Below are 23,157 nucleotides of genomic sequence, written 5' to 3' on the forward strand. Positions count from 1 at the left end.
GATCCTTGGGAATTTATTCTATAGATTCCACAGGTGCATAAAGAAGTATATACCAGCTAATAAATTGAAACAATGTTTATAAAAACAAAAGATTAGAAAACTGATTGAATGTTAAATCATCTAAATGTGACAAGCAAAGCTTTAAAATTTCAGAAGAAAATGAATATCTCTGTTGGATGGATGGATGGAAAGATAGACATACATATTTTAGAAAAATAATCATGAAAGAAAAAATTTTGAGAGTGTGATTATATCCTGGGAAAGAAGGGATTGAGACTGCAAAGGAGGATTCACCTTTATCCATACTGCACCATTTTTTTTTAATTTGGACTAATATGACAAAACATTAACATATGTAAAATCTAGATGGTGAGTACATAAGTATACATTATTCTCTGTACATTTTTCTTTTTAAAAATGTTTATTCTTGCAAATGACTTGATCATCTATGTAGAAAATCCAAAAGTCAACCAACAAACTCCTGGAACTCATAAGCGATTAGAGAAAAGTTGCAAGATACAAAGTTAATGTATAAAAGTCAATTCCTTTCCTATATACTAGCAATGAATAAGTGAAATTTGAAATTAAAAACACATTACCATTTACATTAGCACCACCCAAAAATGAAATATGTAAGTATAAATCTAACAAAATATGCACAAGATCCGTATGAGGAAAACTACAAAACTGATGAAAGATTGTCAAAGAGCTAAATAAAGAGAGACTCCATGTTCATGGATAGGAATACTCAATATTGTCAAGGTGTCAGTTCTTCCCAACTTGACCTACAGATTTAATGCAATCCTAATCAAAATCTCAGCAAGTTATTCTGTGAATATGGACAAACTGATTCTAAAGTTTAGAGGGAGAGGCGAAAGACCCAGAACAGCCAGCTCAGTATTGAAGAACAAAGTTGGAGGACTGACAATACTGACTACAGGACTTACCACAAAGCTAATAATAATCAACACAATATGGTATTAGCAAAAGAACAGACGAATAGATCAATGGAACAGAAGAGACAGCACAGAAACAGATCCATATATTTATCCACAGAAATATATTTAACTGATCTTGGGCCAAGGAGCAAAGGCAATACAATAGAGAACTGCTGTCTTTTCAACAGATAGTGCTGGAACAAATGGACATTTACGTGCAAATAATGAATCCAGACAGATTTTCACAAAAATTAACCCAAAATGGATCCAGACCTCTATGTAAAATGCAAAAGTATAAAACTCCTAAAAGATAACATAAGGGAAAATCTAGATGACCTTGGGCTTTTTACATATAATACCAAAGGCACATGGAAGAAATAACTGATGAGCTGGACTTCATTAAAATTAAAAACTTTCACTCTGTGAAAGACAACGTCAAGAGAATGAGAAGACAAACCACAGACTGGGAGAAAACATTTGGCAAAAGTAACATCTGATGAAGGACTATTATCTGGAATATACGAAGAACTTAACAATAAAAACGCACAACCTGATTTTAAAATGGGCAAAAGACCTAACAGACACCTCACCAAAGAAGATGTACAGATGGCAAGTAAGCATATAAAAAGATGTTCAACATTTTATGTCATTAAGGAATTACAAATTAAAACAAATAAATATCTATAAAATGGTGTTAAGAAAGAAACTGACAATAAAAACTGAATTAAATGGATAAGGTAACTATTTGTCCTTTGGACTCCCTAGTTTCAAAACACTCTTCCTCTTCTTAAGTAATCATGAAAGAGTTCAGAAACTATAACCCATTGCAAAAGCCAAAGGTCTAGGTGCAGCAATCACATGCTTCCAACTTAAATCTTGAAGAAGTAAAACAGAGATGTAGCGTTGGATAGAGAAATCTGCAAAGAAGTTGGGATTCCAAGCAGTAGAGTTCTGACAGACAACAGTATATACCCATTGGTGTTAGAGCACCACAATGGCACAATGGACCATTCTTGTTTATGAATATTGGGGGTTGTATGTCAATTTCCTTTTTATCTCAATTTTACAGCTAAGGAAAAATTCAAGCTCAGAGAGGTTCTGTGGCTGGGTCAGATTAACAATCAGTTGGCAACATCACATGGATAGTATATAACGGAGCTAGACAAAGGATTCATGTCTTCTGACTCTAAATCTAGTTCTTTCCCTTTCACCAGAATGCTGCTGTTGGTGAAATGGAAAGAAAGAAAAAAGCATAGTTCCTACCCCAAAGAAGATGAGAGAAACAGAGAAAAAAATGCAAGCACACAGAGTAAAGACCTAATCATATAATTCACTGTGAGTCTACAAACCCAAATGGAATGTTTAGATAAAATGTGCCACAAAGGAGAGATGAGTCAGGTTGGGATAATAATCAAAGAAGACTTCATCAAAAAGATAGAAGTAGAACTGGAACTAAGGAAATGGGTGAAATATAGATAAGGAAAGAAAAGACGCAGAAGAACGGCATGAAAAAAGGCACAGAACTGTATTTCTGTCCGATGAGAGTCAAAGCTTATGAGCCCTGCAAAATCTCTTGAGCTGGAGTACCAGATACTTGGGGCTAGTCAGGGCTAAAACAGGGGAATCGTAGTATCCTAAATCCAGAGATTTTCTTATTTAATTAATTCAAAAATAAATCTTTCTAAATCTCCTGCTTTGGAAAGACAGCATAAGGGATGAGAGAGGATACCAGGAAAGTTCAGAAATGAAGCAGATACATTTTATTCACTTTTCGGTTGCTCCTAGAAAATAGCCGATCTCTTCCTTTTTTATTATCACCTACTTCTCACTGAAATTGCACCATTATGCTTTCCCTGTTGTCATTGTATTACTGTAAATTCTTAACTTTTTATAAATTAGACTCCTTTGATCATTTAACAAAAGCTACAGATCTGCTCTCCAGAAAAAAACACATACATCCACAAAACACTGTGTTTATAAAGGGGATATCTATGCAGATTAAAATCATCTGCTAATAAAATTGCTTTTCTCTAAAATTACCAATGTTGTTCTCATTAAATTTGTTTTATTAGTTATTTTCCTATTTTTATATCTGTAAGAGTCTGCTTTTACTGATTTGTGTTACATTTATTTGCTCTATTAAAACAAGCTAATTACATAGTGTTCGCTCAACAAGTATAGTTAAGTTCTCACTTAACCTCGTCAATAAGTTCTGTGACCATAAGCAAAATGATGTATAACAAAACCAATTTTAACAAAGTCTAATTGATATAAACAAGAGTCGAGTTTCCATGGTATTTTGAACAAAATGTTATTCGAGGACCTGTTGTACCTCTTTGGAACTGAATGGAATCGTTGCTAATTCAGGGTCTTCTCTAGCCCTAGGAATAATAAACATAGGCCCTTGAGAAAAATCATAGTCAGAGGAACATCTTTTCCAAATTTTTGTCATTATAAAGACACAGCACCTAAAATCCGAGTGTTTTCTAACATTTCAATAGTAACTCTTGAAATATTACATTAATTCTATGGTAGTGTAGCAAGAATAGCAGCTGCTAATGCTAAAAAGTCATTGCAGTTGTTTGGGGAAAGCACAGGACTAGGATCCAGGAGGTCTTAATTCTAAACTTGGCTCTGACACTGTTCATGTATTGGCCCTTAGACGAAAAACATAACCATTTTAGGCCTCAGAGTTTTTGGATAAAAAATGAAAATTATGTCTGTTCTGGAAAGTGAAGATTTTGTCTACCCAGTTTATATGTAAAATGGAGGGAAGAGAAAGATAAGAGAATTGGTAAGAAAGGACATTAAAATATAACTAAAGCATTCATTTCAGTTCTCATTTTTAAATTAACTCCTTTTTTTTTTATAAATTACAATGTTTTAATGGCTTGCATCGGATTTCATTAAGAGCAACAGCATGGAAATTCATTTGAAGAGGAAAATCAAATTACATTGGTATTACTTAAAAAATAAAACCCACAGAAGTCTTGGTGGCCTAGTTTTACAGATTTATTCTGGAATTTGGGTACTAATACCTAGAGAGTAACAAAGACTGCTTCAGCTGTCATTTTTTAATCCTTAAACTACTACTAATAATAATAAACTACAGCCTGAAAAAAGTTGATCTAGAGTTTTGCTTTCAACAGAGTCTGAAGCAATAAGCAATACGCAGGGATGACTGCAAGTGGACTCATAGGTAGTATATCTCCAGAATGGAAAGTTTAAAAATTGGAATGTAACATCTTATTTTATCCACAGACTTTAAAAAATACATAGAGATCTACTGACTGGTAGAGATATCTAGGAAATGTTGTCAAGTAAAAATATTTAATACACTTTGTATAATTCTACTTTATAAAAGCAAACCAAAAACCTCACACCATATATAAAAATTAACTCAAAATAGATCAAAGACTTAACTGTAGGAGCTAAAACTATAAAAACTCTTGGAAAACAACATAGAGGTAAATCTTTGTGACCTTAGTCAGTGATTTCTTACATATAACACCTAAAGCATAAGCAACAAAAGAAAAAATAGATAAACTGGACTTCATCAAATTTTTTTCACATCAAAAGACTATTAAGAAACTAAAACGATAAACTAGATAGGAGAAAATATTTGCAAAGCATATATTTGATAAGAGTTTTGTATCTAGAATAAAAGTCTTACAACTCAATAAAAAAAGACAAATAACTCAATTAAAAAATGGGCAAAGGATTTGAATAGATATTTCTCCAAAGAAGATATACAAGTGCCAATAAACACATGAAAAGATGTGCAACATTATTAGTCAGTAGGGAAATGTATATCGAAACAAAACAAAAATATAAATCAAAATTGGTATTCACAAATGAGCTACCATTTCATATCCACTAAGATAACTAAAATAAAAAAAGAGTAATAACTGTTGCTTGGATGTGGAGAAACAGGAATCCACATACACTTCCAGTAAAAAATATACAATGAAACACACTCTGAAAAACAGTTCACAGTTTCTCAAAACAAACAGTTACCACTTGGCTCCTAGAAGAAATTCCATTCCTACATACATATAGAATAGAAAAACATATGCCCACACAGAAACATACAAATATTTATAGCAGCGTTATTCATAATATCCAAAAGATAGAAACAACTCAAATTTCAATGAACCAATAGATAAATTAATTGTAGTATTATTCATACCAAGGAATATTATTCAACCATAAAAATGAATGAAGTATTGATATATGCTACAATACAGATGAAACCTGAAAACATTATGCTAAGTGAAAGAAATCAATAACAAAGGACCACATATTGTATGATTCCTTTTATATGTTATATACAGAATTGGAAAATCCATAGAGACAGAAAGCAGATTAGTGGTTACCAGCTGATGCAGGGAGAGAGATTACTTAAGCAGTATGGGTGTTTTTCTTGGATAATAATTTTTTAAACTAGAGAAAGGTGGTGATTGCACAACATTGTAAATATACTAAATACCACTGAACTGTATATTTTTAAATGGTTAATTGTATGTTATGGGAATGTTGCCTCTATTTTTAAAAATATGTCTATTCAAAAGCTTGCACACTAATGTTCATGGCAGAATTATTCATAATAACCCCAAAGTAGAAATAATCCAAATGTCCATTAACAGATCAATGGATAAACAAAATGTGGTATATTCAAACAATAGAATATTACTCAGCCATAAAAAGGGACAAAATACTGATAAAATCTACAACTTGGATGAACTGCAACAAAATTTTTGCTAAGTGAAAGCCAGCCACAAAAGACAATTATATTGTATAATTCTATTTATACGAAATCTCCAGAATAAGTAATTCTGTAAAGACAGAAAGTAGATTCGTAGTTGCCTAGGGCTAGAGAGGTTGGGAGGAAACAGAAAGTGACTACCAATGGGTAAGGGGTTTCTTTTTGAGGTGATGATAATGTCCTAGAGTTGACTGTGGTGATGATTGTACAACTCTGAATATACTAAAAAACCACTGGATTATAAACTTTAAATGGATGAACTGTATGGTATGTGAATTATATCTCAAAAAAAACTTATTTAAAAAAGGAAACAAGAATATTTGCTATGAAATAGAACAGTATGGAAGGATACTACCAGCTAAGCTGTTAACATTGGTTACCTCAGGAAATGAGATGGGGACACATATGAGATTATCAGGTTTTTAATGTTTTTAAATCTTTATATATCTTTGTTGTTCTCTGATTAAAACAGTAAGTATTAATTTGAAAGTTTGAAAACTTGAAAAATATTAAATATATATTTAAAATAAGAAAACTACATGGCTCTAAACTTGGTATCTATATAATGATAAAGTTAATTAAAAATAGTATTTTCAGTCAAAGCTGGGAGGGGTTCCAGCTATAGTGCACAATCCCTCTTTATCATCTAATTCTACACTATTATGTGTAAAAAATAAGAAAGAAAAAAGCAAGATGTGCAGAAATAGTCATAACTAAACACTTAGGCTCTTTAATATTCCAGCCAACATGAAAACCCTGGAAGTCAGAGCTAACAAAAGAAAGCACAGGCAGAGCATTTGGCCCCAGGCTCCTTACAAATAAAAAGCAGAAATAAGAGAAGATAGATACACTGTGCCTACCCTCAAAAAATTGTAACTTCTGCTTTTGCTTTTGAGTTTCTCTGACCTTGCTAAAGAATCAAATATACAACTGGCACCCTTGAGATTACAGGAAATAATCCTATTCATCCTGACTCTGCATCCAGTGACCTGGTTCCTCAGGCACAGGGAATGGCCAACCTGCCTTGTTCCAGTCTGTCCTACTCATGAAACAATTTCCAAAGCCTTGGGACACTAGCTACCTTGTTTGCAACCCTCCTGGTTCAGAATCCAGCATTAAAGTGTGTCACCTCTCAAATACAATAACCACCATTTCCTTTTCATTTGAAAGTTACCATTTTAAAAGATAAGAATCAAACATAATTCCACTGCCCTGTTTTCGATCTGGCATAGTGTATTTTTAAATATATAGTTGCAATTATTAATTTGCATGTTTATTTTATTGTATTATACTTTTACATTTGTCAAATATTTGCAAATAAAGATACACTAACTGTGACATCTATCAGCCAAGTGACCACAGAAGTTGACTCAGCTGTTCTGACTGCCTAGCAAAATGTCCTTTTTCTTTCCCCTCCATTATAAGTAACTATCAAAGTTGAACACTCAGCATAAGAAAACCACAAGCAAAAAAATCATTTTCCACTCAAAGTAATAACAAATATTTTTCCATGTTTGTTCAGTCTTTACAAATGTCATTTTTAATAGTTCCCTAAAATCTCATCAGCTTTTACGTACCATATAAATAATTCTACCTTATGTCACACAGTTAGGCCTTTTAATTTTTTACATGTATGTCTTAAGCTATTCATTTTTATGAAGGAAAATGAAATTTGGTCAATAAAAAATGATTTATCTTTGTTAAAAATGAAGGAGTTTCTCTGTAGAAGACACTTTATAGAACTTCTTGGGACTACAGACTGAGAATGCAGTCTGACTCCCTGTTGGCCCTGATAAATTCTTACTGAAATAAGCAGACACAGAAAAAGTGGGGAAAGCTTACACCTGCAATTGAAATTAGGGAAGGATGCAAAATGCCTAAAGCTTTTCGGAATTCCTGACAGATACTAGGCAGGTGGACCTAGCTAACAAGCAGAATTTGAGGAGAGCTGTGACAGGAGCCCAGAGAGACTTTTGGGATTGGGGGAACATTCTCATTAAAGCAGTGGGACCCTCCTCTGATGCAGCGAGCGATAGCACCTAGAGAATAACTTGGCAGAATCGGAGAACAATTATATTGGAAAAGCTGGGACATGGGAGTTGTTTGCACATGTGGCAGACCATTTTCTAGTGTAGCAAAGTAAGCTGATCTATTTCCTAAGAGAAAGCAGGGCTATTCTCGCACGAGGCAGCAGGGTGGCTGCATCAGATCTGAACCTGCCATAGCAACTTTGCCAAACACAAATAAAATGCTACACAAAGAAAAGTTTCCCCTAACAGGGTGATTTGCAGCTTCTTCCTTATTCCCTTGAGGTTGCTGAATCACTTGACTAGCAATTAGGGTCCTGTGCTAAAATCTAAAAGGTGGCTTCTACCAGGAAATGGAAAGTGAGGCCATCTAAGAAATTCACTCTCTGTGTGGGCGGGGAGCCACATATGAATAAATATCTCATTATTCCTGGGCAAAAAAAAAAAAAAAACATTTGTTTTTAAGACCATGAAATAATTCTAAAACAATGTAAGAACAACACAGCACTCAAGGGTAAAGAAATATTTTTGAAATTATGTATTGCAAAATAAAATTTAGGCAGTATTTCACAGCTTCTAAATTTTTTAATGGACTCACAGAAGCAAAAGATAAAATGTAAAACAAAAGACTAAAATAATAAGGAAGCCTGCTGAGAGGCCAATAAAAATAAAAAGGAAGCTCAGCGAGATAAGAATATTAAGGTAAAAATGAGAAAAAATAAAAATTCATTAGAAGCAGTGACAGAAAAGTCACCTTTGAAGAAAACACAAGTGATGACTTAAAGGAGAAATTTAAGAAACTCTCCAAGAACGAAAAAGAAAAAAATAGATACTAATTTTTAAAGCAGGGGTTGGGGGGGACGAGACAGGAAGAAAGAGTAGCAAGCTCTAACACATGGATAATTGAAGTTCCTGAAGATGATATGGGAACAAATGGAACAGAAATAATGTTCAAATATAGAAGAAAGTTTTCTTCAGATGAAAAGACCTGAATTTGCAACCTGAAAGAAGTCAGGGAGTGAAAAGCACCGTCCATCTACAGTCTTTCAATGACAAAAAACTGCAACCCAGGAACTCTATACTAAGCCAGTTCCAATTCACATATGAAAAAGAAATCCATTATGCTCTAGATGCCTTGCTACAATAAATACCATACCATTGGCCCTGAGCTAAAGAAAGTAACCCAATGCAATTCTTCATATATTTAAGTACTTATTTCTACAACATGAACCCACCCATCCCGTCTCCTTTTGATTAAATGAAAGATGATCATCAGGCCCAAAGGCAGTCAAACAGTATAGGCCACACAGCAGCTCAAGGGATGTTCTAAAAGAAAAACTATGCCAAAAGTAAACATTTATAAGAGACAGTGACTGGCCAATTCAATCAGCAACTTACTTAGCGGAAAGAAATATCAATCACAGAAACAAGTCTTAGCCTAGGAGTGAGGACAAAAGTAGAAAAAAAAAATCAAGGAGAAAAATAGAACAGTTATGTCTCCGCTCCACAGTGACAAATTCCTGAGACTAACGGGGTAACAAGACAGCCTGTTTATTAGAATTGCATTTGATCTTGAACGACCTTTTAGTTCCCAAATTAAGTTCTTGCTACTTTTTGAGGGCCTATTCTTCCTAGGAAATCTAGTCATGTGGCTTTGCTGGTTTTCACAAGGCTTGGCTGCACACTTGACAGTTACTTTTATGTAACTGACTTCTCTTTATAGAATGGAGAGGCACTAAATGGTGGCCACCCTATGCACCTAGATAAGGTACAGCATAAAACAAGCAAGCATGAAAGAGAGATGAGGGCGAGCAAATACATGGTCAGTTGTGGTTGATCCTAGAGGTTGAAATCCAAACTACTTCCACTAATTATTAGTGTCATATTGGGGCAAACTAATCTGTCTCACTTACTTCAAAAACAGATAACAAGAACGTGAGGACTGAGTTAATAAGGCATTTAGAACAGATTCTGGCATAGAATAGGCAGTTAATAAATATTAGTTATTATAATGATGATTATTGTTATCAAAAATGGAAAAAGGTAGAGTATGCAAAAAACACATTAATAAGTATAACTCCTATCCATAGTAAGGGCATTCATAATACAATTCATTTCTACATATTCAAAATATTCTTCATTCTTCAATACAAAACATAAATATTATCTCTCCTACTAAACGTTCCCTTATTTTTCCCCGAACAAATGTTGTAAAAACAAAAACAAAAACAAAAACAAAAAAACACTCTCCCTGCTCCAAATTCCCAGAGCAGTTTATATGCAACTCTTGCTTACTATCTCCCCCTAGAAGTTATTTATATCAAAATCTTAACTCTTATAATGGACAAAAACTCTTTAAGGACAGGATTCATTTTTTTATTCATCACATTATTTCTCTAAAATTCCTTCAGTATTATCTTGATAAGCGGACCCTGAGACAATTCCTTTTTCGGAACCTATAATCCTCTCTTGAAGAAATATCATAAATACCCTTGGCAACAAGACTAACCAGAGTAACATAATTAGTTTTTCAATATAAAACTGGTTGATATAATCTAATTATAATAAAGCAGTTTTGAGTTTAGATGCCAAATGCTACATCTAAAATATAAACATGTGATTGGCTTTTATTTTTATATTTTTCAAGGATCAGTGGATTACCTGTGCCCAGTCCCAGAATGCCTGGATATAGTAAAGAGTCAAGACCATATTTAGTTGGCCAAAACAAAAGTACCAATGGACATTTTTCTGGAACAGTGTGAGACAATGGAACTGGTGGTTGAAGGACGCAGATTCTTTGAGGATTCAAAGGCTATCAGAAAAATTCTACCCATCCTTTTTTGATGTCAGTATATAACAAAAAATATATAACTTTCACTGTATAGAACAAAAAATATATAACCTTCATTTATCATATCTGACAAAGAAATCACCCCTTTTTCCCCTACTTGATCTCAGGAGACAGCATTAAAATTTGTTTATGTCTTATCCAGACTTTGTAAGTCTGTGTTCTCCATACAAAGAGCCATTAATTTACAGGAACTCAAACATTAGTCTTTATTCAAATTAACCCAAATGTATATTGTATGTCAAGTATACCAGGCACTAGTAAAATACAAATTAAAAAAACAGGTCTTTTAAAAAATTAAAAAAACAAGTCAGTGGGAAAATAAATGTAGAAATACAGTTATAACAAAAATGCTACAATAAAGGTAAATACGAGATATTCTTTGAAATGGGATAGGATTACAGTGACGTTCATGAGAATTGTGAAAACAATAACATTTTTGAAAACACACTAACTGCCATTTAATCCCTTTAAAGGATCCACTTAATCCCTATAGACACTGTACGATATAGTTTTTATAGTTTCATGTTACAGTTTCTATAGTTCCATGTTACAAGATAAGACTGGGTTTAGAGGTTTAGATAATTTGCTCACGGTTACACAGGCAGTAAGCAATATTGCTGGGGCTCAAACTCAGGCAGTCTGACTTCAAGACCTATCTATATACTTCATCACTATGGTAGGTTGCTATTTTCCTGGTCTGGATAATATAACATCTTTCCAGTAGGTATTCTCATTAGCTTCCTCCATTCTGAATGGAAGAGGCTTAAGGATTTAATAATTTCTTTATTTCTTCCCTCAGACCCAGAGAAGGGCTCAATAGGTGACTGACTCCATTGCGTGTCACGTGTGTACACTAGAGGGCCTTCCTGAGGAATCAGATTAGAGTTAGCAAAGTATAAGGACCTTCGAATGAATGTTTTAACTGAATCTGGGTTCTTAAATAATATTTGTTCCTCTCTTTTGAAGCTTTTCTGCCTGCTAATGATGTTTTTCTAGGTATATTTCCTGTATGTATATGAGTGTATGTTTGGAAAATGGTGGAGTAGAAGGATTCTTTATAAAAGAATCCTTCATATCATGTATTGCACTGTCAGCTTTCCTAACACAGGAATGAAATAGATTTTAAAAGTGAGGTATATATACTGGGAAGCCACTGGAAGATTGGGGTAGACAGGTTAACGTGGTCTGATTTATGTTTTTAGAAGACAGCTCTAACTACTGGACAATGTAGCTCAAGGGAGCACAAATGGAAAAAAGAAGATATGGTGGAAAGCTATTGCAATGGTCCAGACATAAGATGATGGTAGCTTGCTTTAATGTACTAGTGGTAGATAGTAAAGAAATATATAGTAAAGTAAAATAGGTAAAGTATTAGGAATTAGTTTCTGGAGCCAAGGCAGAACAGCTGAGCATTCATATGAACAGTCTCTAACACATAGATATTTTTACATTTTATATTCATTCCTACGATATTTCTTGAATGCCTGTCAGGCACTGTGCCACCTAAGAGAGAGAAAGATAAGATACGCTCTGGTCCTCAAAGGCCTCATAGTCTAGGAATAGCTGGCTGCACCAGACTGTGCTACTGATGGCCCAGATTCTGTTAGACACTAACCATCAGAGCTGAAGGACAGTCTTCTCCAATTTCAAGACCAAACCAACAACTTAATTGACCTCTAGGACCATAAAGGGTTCAATAGGCAACATCCAAAAAAAACAAAACCAGCAAATGATCTAATATCTTCAACTCAGCCTGAATCGTTTACGTAGACTCATCTTAAATTCAACTTCCCAACCTGTAACTGAGCTCCTTGATTCCCTTCATTTCTTATTTTCATGGATTTAACGCAGACTTACAATTTGATGATTGGTACTGCTTCTCTGAATCTAAGGAGCTAGACTAACAAAACTGTTGGTGTAAGAAATGTCCAAACCTAAGATAATTTGAGTCAAATAGAGGATACATCTGGAAGCAAGATTTCAACAGTTAAGATGAATGCTTCCAAGAAATGACAGTTTGCAGCTTCTTTTATGCATTTGGAAATTAAGGAGAGAACATAAGGAAGGTTCCATGAAGGTGGGAGAAAGCAAGGCCAGACTGGATAACAGGACACTTAAGATTACATGCTCTCTTGAGGGTAATCACGCTTTAGGAGGAAGTGTCTGAAAAGAGGCATTTCAAAGGCTAAGTGTTAACCTAGATGCACAGAAACCATGCACAGGGCTTGTTTAACACAAAGATAAGCCTTTTACTAAAGAAGTTACAGGCCTGGGGTGTGACTACCCACCATGACCTGTCCAGTTAGAAATTTATGATCAGATCATCCTGTCAGGGTACTTTCCATAGAATACCTTTTTCGTCCTCAGAATTATAAAATTATGAGTCCGGGAAGTAGTAATTCTCTCTCTTCTCTGTACTTTTTCAGTACAGCACCAATAATGCCTTCTCCTTAGAAAGTCCCTGTGGCCCCGGGAATACAAGCAGTGCTAGGGCCAGAAGAAAGGAATCAAGGTAGCTACTGGATCTGATCTAAGACTTAAAGATGAAAAGATAAAGTGAGCGCTAAGATCCTCTCAGGCCCCTCACTAGAAGGAACTGTGCTCCCTAGAAAAGAAAAGCAAGTACGGGATCAGGGAAGAAGAACCAACTTAAAATAGTGTGTTAACCTGAATAATCTGCTGCGGTGTCCCCCGGAAGAACCCCAAACACAGTGAGAGGTTTCTAGAGGGAGCACACAGAAATGTCTAAGGCAAAGGAACACTAAAAGGAGAAGAGTAAAGTGAGAACCACTCAGAACAGTACACTCACACAATGGAGGAGTAACTAGCATAAGCTCAAGGCTTAAAAAACAGCTTGGAGAAACTAGTGATTGTGAAGAAGGAATGCTTGTGCTGACAAAGATGCTCAATAAGTGTTTCCAAGAGCTATACAAGAAGAGAGAGAGTGAAAGACTTCTCTCTGACAAAATTCTAAGGGTAGAGAATGTTTATAGGTATAAATGAATGTAAAAACACCTTCAGGTATAATTGAATGTAAGAAGAAATTCTATACAAATATAAATTGAACATAGCATGTTTATACTTCTATTTTAACAGTGAAGCTCCCCATTTCATGATCTAAAGAAAGAAAAAAAAAGCATGATCCAAAAAAAAATCTACAGGACATGAAACTTTTCTTAATGATGGCCAAAAAGTATGCTATAAGAGGCCCTTAAAGATCAAAAGCAGAAATATTTAAAATAAGATTTTAAAGAGTAAGATTAATACTATAAAGTAAAATATATGGTATGCTGTGGAAACTACAAGGTGTTTTATTCATTCAATATTATTTTATTGTGAGTCAACTATGTACCCACACACTATAAGAGACTTAAGAGGGTCAGAAAAGTGAACTGACATCATCTCTGCCCTAAAAGAACTCAATCTAGCAGGAAAGTAGCCTTTTAGCCAAACATGGAACAAGAACTATGAGAATTGTTTGCACATATTTATCTCTACTTCCTCACCTCTCATACATCTTTAACCATTCCAGTCTGGCTTCCACTCCCACCAGTCCACTGAAACTGATCTTGACAGAGCTAGTTGCCTCCACACTGCCAAATCCAATAGACACCTCTTAAGATTGTAAGCTGACAACTTGTTCTTTTAAAATACACTCTTGTCATCTATGGCCATATTACCCTGAACAAGCCTGATTCTGTCTGATCTCAGAAGCTAAGCAGGGTCAGGCCTGGTTAGTACTTGGATGGAAGACCACCTAGGAAGACCGGGTGCTGTAGGCATAAATAATAATAATAATAATAAATAAAAATTAAAAAAAGAAAAAATAAATTGTTACAATATGGTAGTGTGGAGAGAATAATAAACAAAATCAAAGTTGCAAACCACTAATATACCTATAATTTCATTCATTCATATACACTTCTGAAAAAAAAGTCTTAAATATCATTGCTAAGCCTCTACCTGACTTCATAGCTAGTTATGATAATTTAAAGAGAACACTGATGAAATATACATAAATATGCTACCCTATCCTTGAAAAAAATAATTAATTTCTGTAAGAATCAACAAAATCTGCTACCTTTTAAGTGCCTTCTCAAACCAAAAGGCAAACAAGTACTTACGTCAAACTTCAACTAACAAAGCCAATGACTAATTCTAAAGTAAACACAGTCTGTGGTTATAATTGAACATGTACAACTGCTCGAATATATCTTTTTAAATGTTTTTTAAATAAACAAACCTCAGTTGGAATAGAATTTATATTAATACAAAATCAGATTTCTATGGTTACTATTTATCAGAACTAATTCAAGCTTGGTTATATTCAGACAGCACAAGGTCAGTCTAACCATCTATCACCTAATTCCTTCATTAGGCAACTAACTGTTACAGGCTATAGTGGAGTGTAAAGAAAAATTAGAACATTAATTCAGTTTAATGTTTTAACTTTTAATACCTAAAGTCATTATTAATAAAATTTCTGACACATAAAGCATAACTATTTCTTGGTCTTTATTAAAATCCATTAAACATCCCACAGAGAAGCCCACAGATTAATTGCTGATACATAGCTGATAGGTATACACATTAAATCAAATCAAGTATTTCTTGAGCATTATTTAATATGTGAAAGACTCTGTGGTCCAGTTTAAGATACCCCAAACTAGCTGCAAGCTAGAATTCAACTCATTAAATTGCAAGGGGGGGGGGAGGTACACAAGTGGTTTTTAATAACTTACTTCCCCCTTCTCCAGTTGTAACAAAGGGTATGTGCATGTGCACACATGTGTGTGCATGGTTTTTAATAGTTCATCCCCTTTTCCAGTTGCTACGAAGTATAAACCTAGATCTCAGGAAAGGTAGAAGTGGCATTTACAGATCATAGCAAGAAACACCTGTTATCACCTTGAAAGGATAATACAGAGGTTTTAAGTGACTTTAAACTAGAGTTCTGCTAGAGGTGGCTGGATCATTACAGACAAGCACCAGATACTGACACCACAAAGACATGTTTGTCAACCAATCTTCAAATATCAAATATTGGTGCCTTATTTCATTTCAGTAATACATTGTGGTTTACTTCATTACAGTGATCTCTTAACAGTGACCAGATTGCAATTACTGATGCAACAATTAATACATTCCCTTCCTTGTCTATTTTTTTATATACATTTTCAGACAGCTTATAAACTGCTATTGTAATTTCGAATGAGTCATTACATTGGCACCTTTTGGTTACTAGAGGTTTATTTTACTAGAGGTTTCTAAAAGATCCTTTCCCATTTCCAAAAACTAAAGATGTAAACCCAGAGAAGTATTATCAAATTCTAATCTATAATATTCCACAAGGAAAAATCAGGATAAGTTAAAATTGTATACAAAGTATGATGCAATTTTATGTAAAAAAAAAGTTAATCATCTTTCCCTTTCTCTCTCTCTCTGTCTCTCTCTCTCATCATTGAAGAAAAAAACCAGAATTATGATTTTTTTTCCTCTTGATGTATTTTCCAAAATGTCTAAAGTGAGCATATATTGCTCATGAGAAAAAATAATTTTCACCAAAAAGCTTTCTCTTTCCACCATAGATTAAATAAATCTGTTCTATTCTAGTTGTTCCTCTATAATGTTGCTTATCATATTCTGTTCTATATGATAGTTACATTCTCTCAAATCTCTCTTTCTTTTTACAATGTAAATGAGTTGGAGGATGAACCACATCTGTTTATCTTTGTAAGCAACATATAATGTACACAATAATGCCTTAATATGTGTTGACTAAGCCTAGATTGTGCTTCAGCTGAACACAGCAAGGTATATTAGGCTAATTTCATATATAGCATAGGATCTTTGTCTCTTGAAGAAACTCCTATTGAATCCACAACAAAAAATTATATATATATATACTAAATGCATGTACCAAAATTACAGTTCTTTTAACTAGGTACGTTAAAGACTAGTAAATGTTAAAATCTTCAACTATCATTTGCCTAAAGTCAGCAGAAGAGCACTTTGCCAGACCTACCCAAGTAGGAAAGTCTACAATTTTATCTTGAGTTGACTTGATATAGAATGTCCCAATGTAATGATTATATTTCTCATTTTACATGAAAGGTGGCTGTATTTCAATGGAAGCCCAAATTCCCAGATATGTTTTATATCTTAGGTCAGGCTTTATGAATAGCTGCTAGCTCCTAAACTTTTCAGAATGGTATACCAACCACATTCTGCATTGCCTGGGTTTTTTAAAACTGCAGAGTACTTTCATTTCAATTTGACCCTCACTCCAATCCAGTGAGACTGGCACAGGTCTTTCCCATTTGACAAAATATGATTCTGAATGAAGAGACTTACAGATAAAATTTTATTCATTACCTAGAGAGTTCTCTTGAACCAAAAATCCTGGGTTTTCCATTATACCACATGTCCTCACAAGAAAAAAAGGAAGTTAGGTTGTGAATACTATTAAACTAGAGCCATAATGAACTCTCCAATCTATAAAACATCTGCTATAATACTGCTCCCGAATACATACTAAGCAAACAGAAACTAGCTATAGTTATAGTTAGACTGATTCACAACCAACAGTATACAAAGTCATCTCCTAAACATTATTTGTAAAATAAGACTTCTTTCATGTTACAAAGCACTATCCAGTATTATTAATTTTGTAGTTTATCATTTATAATAAGCCAGAAAAATCCTAGTGCCCCCATCCATAAAATGAGAATAGTAATAAACTAACAAGGTCATTATAAGAATTATTAATCCTTACCTGCTTATTAGCAAACAGTCTGGTAAAGAATAAAGGCTTACTAAATGTAAGCTTCAGTTATTTCACTGATTCCAAAGATGGTGGGACACTTCCCCATATTTTAAGAATGCAAGTCAAAATATGTCTTAAAAACAATGTGTTATAGCTCAATCAATAGTATTTTTTCTCGATGGTACATAAAATAATAATGCATCTTACAATGTCTGGTATCTTATAGTTGATGAGATGCAGTATTTAACATAACAATGCTGAGTTAATGTTTACCCTGCCACCATTCCTCCACCTGAACAGATCCACAAAAAATAGACCAAATCTGCTCCTCTAATCCTGCTCTCCCAAGTCATGTTTCCAACTATAACATATGGTCAGACTGCAAGCACCTCAAATTTAACATGTCCAAAACCAAAACCATCTCCCCAGAAGCTCTTATTCTTTTCTTCTGTTTCCTGTCCCAATTAATGACACCATAATGAAACCATCTCCCCAGAAGCTCTTATTCTTTTCTTCTGTTTCCTGTCCCAATTAATGACACCATAATGAAAAACCCGACTCCACCTTGAACTCCTTCCTCTTCCTCACCCAGCTGAGGCATTTCCTGTCTCACAGTCGGAGAGAGACTACATTTCTACAGGCCATTTTATTTTGTACCTCTATTTTAGAAATTACCCAACTGTATATTCCAACATATTTATTTATACACATAGCTGTCTCCCCACATTGGCTCTCAATTTCTTGAGGGCCAGGCCCATTTCTTACTTATTTTATATACCCAGGGGGACTAGTTCAATGCCTTACCCACAGTGAAGTGCTCAATAAATGTTTATGAAACTGATCACATCCTTGTTAAGTTTCAGAACACTTAAGACTCTAAAAAAGAGGAAAAAGGGACTACCCAAAAGTAAAAGCTACTATAACTTACAAAGGAATTTCACACACACGATCTCACTTAAGTGTTTAATTCTCAACTCTAGAAAGAACCAGACTGATCAGATAGTAACACTTCATTTTTAAATTGTGGCTTAAAAGCCAAGAGGCTTGCCAAAAATTTTCAGTGGTAGAAAAAAACAATTCAAAATCAAATCTGAAAAATAATTCAAATTCAAATCTAATTACAAATCCTTTTTGTTTACAAACTTCTATCCTGCCCTTCTTCTCTCAGTCTCATTCGCACTGAATTTCCACCCTAACGTGGCCAACAAGGCCCTATAGTTGGGCTTTACCTATCTCCCCGGCCTCATCTTCACCCGTTTTCCCTTCCTCTGTCCACACCAGCTACACTTGCCTTCTCTCAACTTCTCCTCTTCACAGCAAGACCTTCGCATGTACTATTTCCTCTGCCTAGAGTATTCTTCTCCTTCCCTCACCTGGTTAAGGTCTCCTTCCATATCCTAGTTCAATCTTCACATCATCAGGTAAGGCTTCTTTGACCTGAATAGGTAACTTTCCCTATCACATTTTCCCATAACAACATGTACTCTCCTTTATAGCACAAATCACAGTTGTATTTTTTTTCTAGTTGTAACTTTATATTAATTTGTACAATTTCTCTTTGCTTATGTCTAACTCCCTCACAAATATATATAACTTCCAAGAAGGCAAAAGATTTTTAAAAATCACAATTCTGGTTATGATTTGTAACCCAATACCTGGCACATTAGCTGTTGAAAGAATGAACGAGTAGCCCTTTTTGCTTTCTGAACAGCACCACGGAGGTCGGAAAGAACAAGCGCCTTACTAAAGGTTGCAAAAAGGGAGCCGAGAGGAGAATGGCTGACACATTTTCTATGAAAGATTGTTATGATGGGAAAGCACCAGCTATGATTAATGTAATAGTGAGAAAACACTGGTCACGAGAACTCAAGGAACGAAAATCGCATTTGATAGTCTCAAGAGTCATGTTATTGAAGAGTGCCTAGGTGATCTGCAGAATGATGAGGTTGCATTTAGAAAATTCAAGCTAATTACTGAGGATGTTCAGGGCAAAAACTGCCTGACCAGTTTCCATGGCATGGATCTTATCTGCGACAAAATGGTCAAAAAAAGGCAGGGTGACAAATAAAACCTATCAGTGGGGTTTAAAAGCAATAATGAATGAACAAAACCTTTAGCACTCTCCTCAAGCTTGCTAAGTCATCCCCACCACCTTTCAGCTGATAAATCTTGCCTCCTACTTTTCAGAGAAATCAGTTGTCAACTCTCTCTACTCTCATCTCATCTTGACTTTTCTTTTTGCAGATTTCTTTCCTGCAAGGTCCATTCAGATTTCCTTTCTTCTTACAAGACCACTCTCAACCCTTCTCTTTATTGCAAAACTTCTGAATGTGTAGCCTACACTTGCTGATTCCACTTCACTTCCCAAATACTCTTCAACCACTGTAATGATGCCTACTTTCATACTAATGAAACTACTCTAGTTTTCAAATCCAATACACTCTTGTTTTTTTTATCCTCAACCAGCATCATTCATCTCTATCATCTGATCATTCCTTCCTGAAACTCCTTCTACTCTAGACTTTAGACACTGACACAGCATTCTCCATTTTCCTGTAACTCTGACCACACCTACCAATGCTTCTTCTGCTCATTCTTTAGCTACAGTATTAGCTCATTTTTCTCCTCTTTTATCCTCAATAGACGATTTATTCAAGCTAATGTCTTTACTACCAAATACTTACAATTCCCAAATATTTATCTCTAACACAGACTTCTCTACTAAGCTATAGATCTACATTTTCAGGTACCATTTTCAATGGTCATCTACAAGATTATCGCTACCTTCAACTCAACGAATCTTATTTGTAATACATCTTACTGACACCATAAACTCAACTGAACCTAACAACTTTCCTTTCTCTCTATGTATTTTCTTCCTCAACTGAGAAGTCTTAGGATGACTTCCAGCTTCCTGATTTAGATGAATAGATGTCACAGAGCTGGGTGAGGGCTGTTAACACTATTTTTCCATTAAAATAGCCTGGGATAGTGCTAATCATTTTCACAATTATCTCAGCAGCACTTAGCTAAAGATATTTTCACAACCTCTAGTACTACCATCTCTGTGCAAGTCATTATTCATCTTTCAGCTGGACTACTCCATTAGCCACTGTCCATCTCTTACCTGGACATTCCAAGTGGACCCCCTGCTCCCAGTGTTGCCAGCCATGGCTTCCCACCCCCATCCATTCACCACAAACTAGCTATTTGTAAAACATAAATCAAAACATCAATCTTGCTTAGAACCATTCAATGAACTCCAATGTTGTTTAGAATAACATCTAAACTCTTTGGTATAAACTGGAGGACCTTATATAATTTAGTCTATACAGAGTGCCTACCTCTCTGTATACCACCCTTCCTTCCAACAGCCTTCTTTTTCTCTTTCCCCTCAAAGTATTTGCTTCCAATTCATTTTGCCTGAAAAATTTACCTTGGATCTCTGACTAATGGTTCCTTCTCATCATTCAAGTCTCAGCTCAAATGTCACATCCTCAATGAGGCCTTCCTGAACAATTCTATTTCAAATGGTTCTCCCACTCAGATCACTCTCAATCTCTTTATCCTACTTTCTTCTTTCCACTGTACTTATCATTATCTGAAATTTAATTATTCATTTATTTTATTTCTATATCTTCCTTTAATAGAATGAAACTATTAAGAATAGGAGCTTAATAAACTTTTTGAATCAATGTATAAATAATAAATATGTGTAAATTAAGGCTCAAGGAGGTTAAGTAACATAAAAATGGTGGAGTTGATATATTTACCAACTCAGGTCTGTCTAAAATCAAAGCTTTTATCATCTATCCTATAACACAATAGTAAAAGCATAGAGTTAAAGCTAGTAAGACAGACTGGAGATTATGATCAGGTAGATAATGAAGTTTAAGATAACAAAAGCAGAGCACCATTCCAAGGAGTAACATGCTCTATGATATGAATGGCTGAAATGAAGTAAACACAGATGTTTATATCTGTATCATTTATCCTCTTCTTCTTGACAAGCAGATTTCCTTTATCTTTTTGCAGATGAAAGCTACAAATTTGGCTCATAACTAATAGAAATCATATAAGTAAGCTAGTCCTTTGACTGAATCATCTTTATTCCACATATAAAAGCAATTATGTCCCCACTGTCCACCTGCCAGTCCCTCCTTAGTTGCTAAGCAGATCTTCCTCACTCACTGCCCTCAACCTCTTTCTTCTTAACATCACTCACAATAAAACATTATAGAAATTAATAAAGCAAACAGATGCAAAAGAAAATTAACAACCCAACACAAACCATAGGCCAATCTGTTGTCCACAGTCCTAATGAACAGAAATAGAAGAAACAGAAGCAACAATAGGAAAAAAAAAAAATTTCTTTTTGGAAATCTATATTTCCTAATGACTAAGAACTGCTTTTCCCTATTTATATGATTCTTCAGGAGAAAACAGTTTGTATGCATACACCCTAGCACAAACTTTCTCCTGTCATATTTTTACTATATATTTTATGATTGTGGGGTTCACTAGCACAAAAAGTCCTCATGACCATTTTTCCTTTGATGCCATAGGCCTCTCTCATATGGTCAGTGGATTGCTGCTTTTGGAAATGACATTTGAGAATGAATATTTCATTTTTACTGAAGATGAATAGAAAAATGAAATAGTTTCCTTTATGAAGTTGAACACAAAATTCTACCATATACTTAAATTGTTATTTCATTTCTCAGTAATTACAGAACGGATCACAACAAAGCAAGAAATGAAAAGTTGGTTAACTAAATGCCCTCATCCAGAGCACCTACACCTTAAAGTATTCTATACAGAAGGAAATAAGACTTGTTTATCAAGAGCCCTAGGAAAATGGGTTTCACTGCTTTTCTATAAGAGTTCAAATCTCCTCAAGAAATTTTAATTTACATTCGATCTAAATTAAGAATCCAATTTAAGTGCCTCCAATTCCTCCTCCACTTAATTCAATCTACAAATTGTCACCAGATTTATAAATACACCAAAGTAGTATGTCAGGTAGATTTGAATTTTACACATCCATGTAACACTGTCTTGTCACTTTAAGAAATATTAGTCCATTTAATCTTTACAACAATCCTATCGGGCAGGATATTAGAATGGTTTTTAAGTGTCTTCCACAAGGTGCTTATTAGTGGAGGGGGATGGAAGAGAAAACAGTAGAGAAATCAAACAACATCTGACTGGGTCATCAAAAGTAATACCACGAATGAGACAGACAATGTGTGCTTTCTGATGTGATACCCTGAGAAGGATACAAGATCAGCTATACAGTACTCCAATTCAGAATGCTTAACATCAGACCAACACAAAATGAAGAACATTCTCCTATAAAAGAGAGGAGACTTCTTCAAAATAAGCCAATGTTATAAAAAAAAAAAAGTTTTTATTAAGGCTGTAGAAATGTTCCATATTAAAAGACGCTTAAGAGATAATGACAATTAAATGTAATACTGGACCCTGTACTGGAAGGGGAAAATGATAAAATGGACATTTGACAATTGGGACAATTGACAAAATTGCAATATAAGTGGTAGAATGAAAGATGTATATAATTGCTAAATTTACTAAAGGAGATAACTGTACTGTGGTTATGTCCAAAGTGTCTTTATTCTTAGGAAATACACTATGAAGCATTTAGCGGGTAGAGAGCCATAATGTCGGTAACTTACTCTCAAATGATTGTTCTTTGTAGTATTTGTATTTTGCAACTTTTCTGTAAGTCTGAAATTATTTCTAGATGAAAGATTTTTTAATTACTGACATGAGGAAATAGTGTTCCATGA

At 34.6% G+C, this 23,157-nt stretch overlaps 1 protein-coding gene and 1 pseudogene across 1 annotated transcript in view; one reads left to right on the plus strand and one right to left on the minus strand.

Annotated features, from left to right (window-relative positions):
* The window catches only part of LOC120612884 (uncharacterized), a 175,075-nt gene that overhangs the window by 142,706 nt on the left and 9,212 nt on the right, over positions 1–23,157 (minus strand).
* LOC120613025 (uncharacterized) lies at positions 14,245–14,363 on the plus strand (annotated as a pseudogene).

This window comes from Pteropus medius, unplaced genomic scaffold (assembly GCF_902729225.1).
Source record: "Pteropus medius unplaced genomic scaffold, Ma_sr-lr_union100, whole genome shotgun sequence".
Taxonomy (NCBI): Eukaryota; Metazoa; Chordata; class Mammalia; order Chiroptera; family Pteropodidae; genus Pteropus; species Pteropus medius.